This window comes from Electrophorus electricus, chromosome 16, assembly GCF_013358815.1.
Source record: "Electrophorus electricus isolate fEleEle1 chromosome 16, fEleEle1.pri, whole genome shotgun sequence".
NCBI classification, from domain to species: Eukaryota; Metazoa; Chordata; class Actinopteri; order Gymnotiformes; family Gymnotidae; genus Electrophorus; species Electrophorus electricus.
The window spans coordinates 3,037,354-3,046,371 of NC_049550.1; the positions used below are offsets into that span (position 1 = coordinate 3,037,354).

Consider the following 9,018-nt stretch of genomic DNA (forward strand, 5'->3'; position numbering starts at 1 on the left):
ACTGTGGCCCAGTGCCATCAACTGAGCAATGTTCACCACAACTCATACAGCCTCAGTGACCTGAAGGTAGTGAAGCAGCCATGTTGATCTATCTATCTATCTATCTATCTATCTATCTATCTATCTATCTATCTATCTATCTATCTATCTATCTATCTATCTATCTATCTATCTATCTATCTATCTCAATTACTTACCAAATTTTGAGTCTATGACAGGCATATGTCACATCACATTAATGTATAATGTATAATATTGATGTTGCATTAGTTTGGTTTGCATCTGAATATTTGCTATCATTTTAAGTGTAGTTAAATCACTTCATGGCATCATCCTTTGCAGTAATGCTGGCTCTGGTTATAAGTGTTTCTCTGATGCAAATTACACAAAAAAACAAGGCCCAAATATGAACTGATGTTGGTCCTAGCATTCACCAAACTGACTCATGGATGGATAGTGATCTATTAAGTGTTTCCTGACAGCCAGATATTTATGCGCTCAGTGTGGCAGTTAATTCTAAGAGCATTGTGATTGACCTTTAAATGGTGCAGTTTGTTTCTCTCTACTTTTCGCTAACAGTTGTCTCCAAACAGGTAAGGGAATGCTTCCATTTCTTTGATGTTGGTGTTCTGTCCCAGCTGTGTGGTTTTGCTCACTCAATCACTCTTATCTGGCTCACTCAGACAGCCCACTGTTATTCATAATTATTATTCTAATCACTATTGCTTTACAGGCTGTTGGGATTCTATTTCTGTTCAATTTTGGATGTTTTGACTACACTTCCTGTCCAGTTGGTTGATCCATTGGACATCTTCTCTCCATTACCTCCAACTGGTGCCTGACATATTGTGTCCTATGAGAGTTTGTCCAATATTTCTGTGGAACTTGACTGAGCTTAATGTAAGTCAACCAGCAAAACTAGCTAGCTTGACTAGCAATTCTAAAGTTCCTTGCTGGCATGACTAATATCCTGTTTCTCCTGCACTTGACAGTAAGTAGCATAATAATATTATTTTTTGCAACTTAATAGTCAATTTAAATTTATATTTGCTGAGTTTCTTACAACAAACCACAGTGTGGAATGGCTAGTAATGTTACTCTGACTCTAATGATTTAAAGCAGATGTAACTAACATAACATACTAGTAAAGTGGAAGATACCAGTAAAATGACACTCAGGCTAAAACACCAAAGTGCTCCTGCAACTCACGTCATTCTAGTAACCATTTTGGCAGCACAATTCCTGCTCGTCATGTTGAGAGGAATGAATGAGGTGCACTTCACTCATGTTCTTTATAGTCTGTTCAATATGTTAGAAAGGAGATGTCCAGCAGATTTATCTACCAAGACCTGAAAATGTGTCACTGTCTCACCTGGTGAAAATCAATACCATTAAACAGTCTAGACAGTTCAACAGTCACTGGGGGATGCTGTCAGGAGTGGTAGTGTCATGTGTTACAGGTGTGCATGGAAGCTTTTAAAAGGAAAATCCACTAATTCAAGTTAGAAAGTTTGTTTAAACTTTGGTTTTGTATCACTGTGTTATTTCTGGGGTGGGGGGTGGGGGTTGATCTGGTTAAGTCATAATAAATTACTGTTTGGAACATATTCAGGAAGACACCAGCCACTATAAACAAGAAATGAAATCACACTAAGAACTAAAAATAATTCATAGCACAGAATCACTTACAATATTCAGTTTTATTTTATTATTTAGAATGTATTTATTGATTGTTTATTTTTAAATCTGTATGTTCTTCAATGTTGCTACAATACCAAAAAATGCCCAACACAAATTCAAATTCAAAAGGTCCTCTTTTCTCTATATTTCTCCATCTCACCTGACCTGCTAAAAATAAATTGTTTAAATTGTGCAATGTAGTTGAATAATGATATTTTTGAGAAAGTATAAAGCAGCACTTTGTCAGACATTTAAAAGGGTGGCTTGTTGGACTGTGTAATGAGAAGTTATAATGCTATGGTAAATAAAGGAGGAAAAATTAAGATACTCTAAATTAAGTTGGGTTTTTTTTGTTTTTTTTACCTGTTTTCACTCACTCACTCACATTTGCCAATACTTATAGCTTGCTGAGTGCTGTTCATTTAGCATACTGTTTTTTGTTCGTAGCGGTATAAAGTAGATATGCACTCTTTGATATTTGTACAATGACTGACAGTGTTTTTATTATTATTTCTTTCTCAATGAGTAACTTTACTCTGCCCTCTGATTGCTGTATTACTCACTGCACAAGGCACCCAAAGCCATTTCCAAACATTTTATCACCTGCTATACAACAGCAAAATAACCAGTGGGTATTTGCAGGCAAACCAGTCAAAATCTTTGCACCGTTCCCGGAGGCACTGCAATACCAGGCCGATGCGTGGGGCGAACGGGGCAAGCCCCTGTTTCGCCTCCCTGTTCTAAAAATCCGTTTAATATGAAGTCCCCGTATAGGGACGTATCAGATATTAAACTGATAAGAACAGATACTACACTTGATCTTAGCCAAAAGGCCGAGAAGCGATAACCCGAAGAACGCGGAAGTGGAAGTAGAGAGCAGCCCAGCCCAGCACAGCACAGAGCAGCGTCCTGGTGGGTGGGGTCCGTCCCTTCCGTTGGTTCGGGGCACACTTTCGTCTGCCCGCGCGCGCGCCACGGTGCAACCCACCGCGCCCGTTGGGCCGGTCCTCCGGCCGGCGCGTTCTTCGGGTTATCGCTTCTCGGCCTTTTGGCTAAGATCAAGTGTAGTATCTGTTCTTATCGATTGGATTTTACGACGGATTCACACGGATTTTATGCTGACGAGAATTGCTGCGCTTGGGCTTTTTTATAGCTTTTAGCGAGACCAAGGGTGATCTTAGGTGCAGTTTCGGGAGGCTTGTCCTCCGTTTCCGCATGTGATCCCTTGGTCTCTTTTATTGTTTTATTTGATTTTTACAATTTTAGGGTGTTTTTTAATTTTATTTTAAGCCCCAGCTCATCCCATCGACAGGAGGACGCCGTACTCAAACCGGCCAGCAGGGGGAGGACCTCCCAGGACCAGAGAGGCTGCCGGCGTGGGGGACCAGGCGCTTCCTCGGCTCCAGGACCGGCCAGAAATGGCCACAGCCGATGCAGGGATGGCTCCTCGCAGCACGGCGCAGGCTGCTGAGGCCCCGGCCAAGACCCCGACCGCCGGCGGGGCCTCCCTGGCGGAGCCGGGCCTGAGGGCAGGCAGCGGCCTGCTCAATACGGCCCGGTTCCGCTGGAGGGACCCGCAGGATGGGACCTGCTTTACGGAGCGGGTCCTCTTCATACGGGAGGTCCTGTTCGGCGGGTTCGGGCTCAACCCCGGGGCACTCATATGCGCTCAGCGCAATGGTGCCCAAAAGTTCTTTGATGTGACTTTTGCGAGTGACGCCATCTATAGGAGGGTCCTGGAGCTGGGGGATGGGATGGGTGGCCATCCGGTCGGGAAGAACTTTGTTCTTGAGCCCTTGTGGGACGGTGACCGGCGGATGGTCACCATCCACTTTTTTAATCCCCACGTTTCGGCGGCCGAAGTCCACAGGTTTTTGTCCATGTATGGGGAGGTCCTCCCAAGCGAGAGGATGGTGAGGGATGAGCTGGGGATCTGGAACGGGCGCCGCCAGTTTTTTATGAAGTTCGGAAGGAACAGCGAGGGACAGGAGAGGTACCCCCCCGCATATTTTACGTATGCGGGGAATCGGGGGTACCTGTTCTTCAGGGGGCAGCCTGCCTTCTGCAGGGGGTGCCAGCAATACGGACACCTGGCCGAGGGGTGTCAGGATTACGTTTGTAGGAATTGCCTGGGGCCGGGGCACCAGGCAAAAGACTGCAAGAACCCCCGCCGGTGTAGGGATTGCAGGGGGGAGGGACATATGGCGCACTCCTGCCCCGAACGGACCCAATCTTATGCCACGGTGTTGGCAAGGGGCGGGAGTGCGGCCTTACAGCCCAGCAACCCCGGGGGGGAGGGACTGGTGTTGAATAAGGAAGCTCCCCCCCCGGGAGGCATGGAGAAGAATATTACCCCCCCTGCTACCCCAGGGACAGCATCAACAATATCATCGTCATCATCCTCATCGGCGGGGGAGGAAGACCCGGCCCCGGGCCAAACCCCTCGGCCAAAGGGGGCACCCCCTGCTCCTCTTGGCAAGGCCAAGAGGAAGAGGAAGCAAGCCTTGCAGGAACAGGATAAGAGGATGAAGGCGGGCTCCCCCTTAATGGCGGCGCCTGTAGAGGAGTCCCCTAAGCCCACAGACCCCTCCCTGCTTGCCAAGCCGGGTGGCCCGGATGAGAACACACTTTCGCCACCCTTGCATTATGGCGGCAGGGAGGGGTCTCCGAACGAGACTCCCTATATTGGGGATACTGGGGATAAAGTGGAGGGGGGGGACTCCTCGGTTTTAGATTCTTAGGGATTTTTACTGTTTTAACGAGCCGACTCTTTCTTTCTTCTTTATATGGCAGATCTTACTATTTTAACAACGAATGTCAGAGGACTGCGAAACGCAGAAAAGAGAGCAGCTGTGTTCCAGTGTTTGGCATCGTCCCCTTCAGCAATCTGTTGTTTGCAAGAGGTTCACCTGAGGGATCGGAGGGACGAGGCTTTGTTTGCTCATCAGTGGAAGAAAGGTAAAGCCTACTGGAGCGTGGGTGGCGTCCACTCTTCGGGGGTTGGGATCCTGTTGGGGGATCCCACCTTCGAGAAGGTGAGCTCCTTTGACATCGTGCCGGGAAGGGCGATGGGGGTGGATGCCACCTGGAGAGGCCAACACCTTCGGGTACTTTGTGCCTACGCTCCGGTAGAGGCCTCGTCCCGAATCGCTTTTTTGGATGCACTGGTCCCGTCCTGTGTCACAAATAGACACCTTTTTTTGGCAGGTGATTTTAATATTTTCTTGGAAGGGAGAGCGGATGTCAGCCGGAAGCATTTTCAGAAGCTGCTCAGCGATTTCCGTCTCTCTGACGCTTTTAAAAAGTGCAACCCCAGAGATCCGGGCCACACCTGGCATAACAGTCGAGGGGCAACAAGCCGTTTAGATTATATCTTGGCGTCACCCTCCGTGACTTTTAAGACAGCCTCCTTGACCCCACGCTGGTACTCTGACCATTTGGTGTTGGAGGCCAGTGCTTCCATTAACGCGCCTGCAGTGGGCAGGGGTTATTGGAAGCTTAACGTGCAGGTCTTGGAGGAAGCAGAGTTCCAATCTCTGTACCGAGACCACTTTGCAGCCTGGCGAGGCTGTAAGGATGGTTATGTCTCTCCCGCGGCATGGTGGGAGCACGTGAAAGAGTGGACCCGTGCTCTGATAACCCACTATTGCCGCCGGCGCAAGGCCGAAAGGCTGGGTCGAGTCCGGGATGTGGAGAGGCAACTAAAAAGAGAATACGTTGATCGGAATAACGGAGGGGAGCTGGACCTCGTTAGAGTGCAGGCCCTTAAAGACGAACTCAGGGTTCTGCACGAGAGGTCCGCAGCAGCCCTCCTGTTTCATGCCAGGATTGCAGCTAGTGCAGAGGAGGATGAGCGCTGCACCGCGTCGTTTTTTCAAAGGGTCCGGACAGGCTCGTGAAGAGCGATGTTTCACATCGCTCAGAGACTCGGAAGGCCACACCTGTTCGGACCCGGCCCGGATGATGGAGGTTGCAAAAGAATTTTATAGCAAACTTTTTAATAAAGCGAACCACGGACTTTGAATGTAGGGGAGCAGTTTATAAAACATCTTAAGGTTTGCCTTCCGAGCACCGCCCGGGACAGCTTAGAGGCCCCCTTTACTCTGGCAGAGTTAACGGGGGTACTTGGCAAAATGAACCGGCGTAAGGTCCCTGGCCTGGATGGACTCCCTGTGGAGTTTTACTCCACATTTTGGGATGTCCTAGGGCCGGAGATCGTGGAGGTAGCCGAGGACGTGCACCGGCAGGGTTTGCTCACTGAGAGCATGCGGTCCGGGGCACTCTCCTTATTGTATAAGAAGGGCGATCCTACGGATCTCGCTAATTGGAGGCCCCTGACCATGCTTTGCGTAGACGTAAAAATCTTCGCAAAGGCCCTGACCGAACGACTGAAAAAAGCCATGTCACTCTTGGTTCACGGCGACCAGACCTGCGGGGTCCCAGGGAGATCGGCTACCTGGAACCTCCATTTGATCAGGGATGCCATCTCCTGGGTAGAGGACAGAAATGTCCCTCTGGCGCTAGTGAGCTTAGACCAGGAGAAGGCGTTCGACCGGGTGGACCACCGCTTCCTGGAGAGGGTGTTGATTAAGCTAGGGTTTGGGCCCTTTTTCATGAGGTGGTTTCAGACGTTGTACGCTGGGGTGGGAAGCCGTGTCTCCATCAACGGTCACCTCAGCGAACTGGTCCCGCAAGTGAGTGGAGTGAGACAGGGGTGTCCTCTTTCTCCCCTGCTCTACGCGCTCTATATAGAGCCACTTGCGGCCGCCATAAGGGCCCACCCGGAAATAGACGGTCTCCCCCTCCCGGGGGGCGGAGGTGCTGTGGTAAAGCTGGCCCAGTACGCGGACGACACTACGTTGTTCGTGTGCTCGGACCAGTCGCTCAGGCACGCCTTGGACATGGTGCGGTCGTTCGGAGAAGCTTCCGGTGCCGCGTTAAACCTCGGCAAGTCGGTTGCCAAGTACTTTGGCTGCTGGAGGCACAGGAGGGACATCGCTGGTGGGCTTGCCCTCAGTGATGGACCCCTGAAGATATTGGGGGTCCACTTCACCTCTGAAGGGGCTGCCCGGGTAAACTGGGCAGAGCGATTAGCCCTTGCCCGGAAAAAGTTGGGGCTGTGGAAGTCCAGGTCCCTGTCCTTCCTAGGAAAGGTATTAGCATTGAAGGCCGATGTGCTTCCCTCACTGCTCTACTTGGCTCATGTGTACCCAATGCCCCGCTCGATGCGGCGGGGCTTGACAAAAGACGTTTTCAATCTCGTCTGGGGGGGCAAGTATGAGTATGTGAGGAGGGAAGTTATGTACCTGGGAAAGGACAAGGGTGGGAGGGATGTCCCTGACTTCCCTCTCAAGTTGGACTGCCTGTTCTTTGCGCAGCTCTGTGCACGGTTAGCTGCTCCCCTCGAGCACCCCCATCAGTATTTTATTCGGTTGTGGCTGTCCTGGCCATTACGTAAGGTTGTACGCACGTGGTCTAACTCCGGCCCCAAGGCTGAGACGCTGCCGGAGCACTTTGACCATATGGTACGGTGGAGCAAGTCGCTTCCGGCGGGTCTGCGGCCCGAGTCCCTTGCCAAGCACAGGTTACTGTACAAGACTGTGCTTGAGGCACGGGGGACTCGCGCAGTTGTGGGCCTGGAGGAGGACACATGGTCCAGAGTACAGCCCAAAGGTTTAGACAACCGGCTGCAGGACCTGAATTGGCGCTGCATACATGGGAAGTTGCCAGTCAGGGATGTCCTGTACAGGCACGGGCTCACCAGGCACCCTCGCTGCCCAAGGCCCAACTGTGCCGAGGAGGAAACTCTTCGGCATGTGTTTTGGGACTGTGGGTATGCGCGGGATGTCTGGGGCAAAGTAGCCGACCTGTGCAGGACATTAGACCCGCAGTTTCAGTTGACCTATAATAAGGTCACATGGGGGTGGCCCCAGGATACCAGGCCATCCTTCGCGCCCCGGATGTGGGAGCTGGTAAGCATTACCAAAAAACATCTTTGGAATGCGAGGACCAGCCTCATCCGAAAAGGGACGCGCCTGGACACCTGGGGGTTGTTGCAAAAAGTGCGTGGTGATTTAAGATTCAGGATGGAGCATGACGTCATCCGGTGGGGCTACCACGCGGCGAAGGAGAGGTGGAAGGGCCTCTTCGAGCTGTAGGCCCCCCGGCGTCTATATAGGGTTTTAGTTTCAAACGGTTTTTATATTTAGCTGAGACTCTGCTCCATCCGGTGGTCCCAACGGACCACCGTGTTTTATTGGTTTTTAGCCACCATGGTAGCTTAGATAGATTAAAACTTTGTTTTAGATAGAATTGTATGTCTGTTTTAACTAATAAGTGTGTGTTTTTGTTTGGTTTTTTATAGAAAAGCACTTACTAACAAAATTAACATTGTTTTAAGCACTTATTGTTTTAGTGTGGGTTTTTATTGTTGTGTGTTTTACCCTGTTTTAACTAACATATGACATACGTTTTAACTTAGACATTGTTTTATTTCTACCATGGTGGTACCTTAGTCTTTTAGGTCTGTTCTTATTTCTGTCTTTTATTGAGCGGCCGTTTTAACAGTCTTAGTTTGTTTTACTCGGTTGCCCAGGCGCAGCTGGGCCGAGAAGCGATTTTTTAAGGACATTTTACCACGGACATTTTACATGGACTTTTATGTATATGCCCCCCGTGTAATTGGTACACGGGGGGTTGTGGTATTTTATGTCCTGAACTTTTTAAATTTTTGAATTTTATGTATGATGTATTTTATTATAGATGTGTTTTATTGTATGTATATGTTGATTTATTGAATTAAATAAATCGTAAAAAAAAAAAAAATCTGTTCTTATCAGTTTAATATCTGATACGTCCCCTATACGGGGACTTCATATTAAACGGATTTTTAGAACAGGGAGGCGAAACAGGGGCTTGCCCCGTTCGCCCCACGCATCGGCCTGGTATTGCAGTGCCTCCGGGAACGGTGCACCTTCTTAATCCTGTGTCAAAGAAAGAGAACGCAAGTAGAACAGGACGGACGGACGGACCCCTTTCCGCGGTTTTGCGGTTTTCCCCCCTTTTTTTTTATTTTTTTTTTTTTTTTTTTTTTTTTTGTGCACATTTTCTTTTCAAATACTGTGTGTGTGTGTGTGTGTGTGTGTGTGTTTGTGTTTTTCTCTATCTCTCTCTCGCCTTTAGGCTGCTGCTGCTGCTGCTGCTGCTGCTGCTGCTCCACCACCACCAGCACCACCACCACCACCCCTCCCTCCATCGGATCCCTCCAGCTAGCGTAGATAGCCTTAGCCTTCCAGGCTCCGCCTCCTCCTACCGCGAACAAACTCGCTAGGCTTTGGT

At 49.4% G+C, this 9,018-nt stretch overlaps 2 non-coding genes and 1 pseudogene across 2 annotated transcripts; 2 read left to right on the forward strand and 1 right to left on the reverse strand.

The window, feature by feature from the left end:
- Nucleotides 1-2,335: 2,335 nt before the first annotated feature.
- LOC118242781 lies at nt 2,336-2,525 on the reverse strand. Its single transcript, XR_004777035.1, has one exon. It is a non-coding gene; the product is annotated as a U2 spliceosomal RNA (small nuclear RNA).
- A 187-nt stretch (nt 2,526-2,712) lies between these two features.
- Nucleotides 2,713-2,891, forward strand: LOC118242794 (annotated as a pseudogene).
- Nucleotides 2,892-8,472: 5,581 nt separating this feature from the next.
- LOC118242788 lies at nt 8,473-8,658 on the forward strand. Its single transcript, XR_004777039.1, has one exon. It is a non-coding gene; the product is annotated as a U2 spliceosomal RNA (small nuclear RNA).
- Nucleotides 8,659-9,018: the final 360 nt, after the last annotated feature.